Source organism: Propithecus coquereli, unplaced genomic scaffold (genome assembly GCF_000956105.1).
Source record: "Propithecus coquereli isolate 6110/MARCELLA unplaced genomic scaffold, Pcoq_1.0 Scaffold148, whole genome shotgun sequence".
Classification (NCBI taxonomy): Eukaryota; Metazoa; Chordata; class Mammalia; order Primates; family Indriidae; genus Propithecus; species Propithecus coquereli.
In genome coordinates this window covers 3,136,737-3,137,833 of record NW_012139191.1, presented here as the reverse complement: position 1 = coordinate 3,137,833, position 1,097 = coordinate 3,136,737, and the positions used below count along the sequence as shown (strand labels likewise).

At 42.5% G+C, this 1,097-nt stretch overlaps 1 pseudogene; it reads right to left on the bottom strand.

Moving 5' to 3' along the window:
• The window catches only part of LOC105806863, a 27,247-nt pseudogene that overhangs the window by 23,887 nt on the left and 2,263 nt on the right, over positions 1 to 1,097 (bottom strand).

Sequence of the window (1,097 nt, the reverse complement as noted above, 5' to 3'; positions counted from 1 at the left end):
TCTTGCTCAGGCTGGTTTCAAACTCCTGAGCTCAAACAATCCGCCTGCCTCGGCCTCCCAGAGAGCTAGGATTACAGGCATGAGCCACCGCACCCGGCCTCTTTCTCCTTTTTTTAAAAAAGGCTTTCTATCCTTAGGTAAAGTCTTAAACTTTTAAAGCCTTAGTTTCCTCATTCTTAAAATGGGAATAACAGAATCTCAGAGTTGCCTGTGATAAATGAGGTCATGCATGCACTTATCATGCGGGTTTTCAAATGGCAGCTCTCTAATGCACTAGCTGCGTTATCTTGTCTACGTCTCCTACTTTTCAGGCCCTGTTTTCTTTCCTTGTGAAATACAGTGAAAGGATAAAGAACTTTGCAGTACTTACGGTCAGTCTAAGGTGGTACTGGGTTTGCAGTCTGGCTGGCTGCCATTTATTAGCTATGTGCCCTTGGGCCATACTCTTTGGGCCTCAGCTTTACATTGGGAAGTGAGCATATTAATGGCACCTAAGAGCAAGGGGTTGCTTGTTGGGGAGTGGGACACCATAATGCCCTTCAAGATGCAACTCTATAGTGGAGAAGGGTGACAACATTATAGCTTAAAGTCACCAGCTATTAAAATTTTCCAACCCTTGCTTACCATATAGTTTTTCCTGTGGTGATACGCCAAATTATTTACATTTACTCAAAAGCAAACTTCACTGTGTACATTTGGAATGGCCTGGATTCAACTGTGTGAGGGATACATACATGATTCTTGCCTTGCTTGGTGACCAGTTCTGGCAGGTACCTACTATTGAGTTGCTGCTGGACAGTACATTCCCCTTTCCTCTTCCTGGTAGGCGTTATGTGAGAGTCACATCTGGGTCTCTCATTTGGGAGTTGAATGGGGAAGATATTCTGCTTCTTGTTAGAATTCTTTGTCTCTATTTAAAATATAGAAAGAGTATCCGTCATGGATGTCAGAGTAAATTGTAAAAAGACTACCAGGGCTCTTTTGCAAAAGAAAACTCATGTCATCATTTCTGATCTCTTGTAATGGTTACCATGCTACCAATACCAGAATTGTAACTTCGGACAATGACCGGTGCTTGGGATATAAATTCTTGTAAC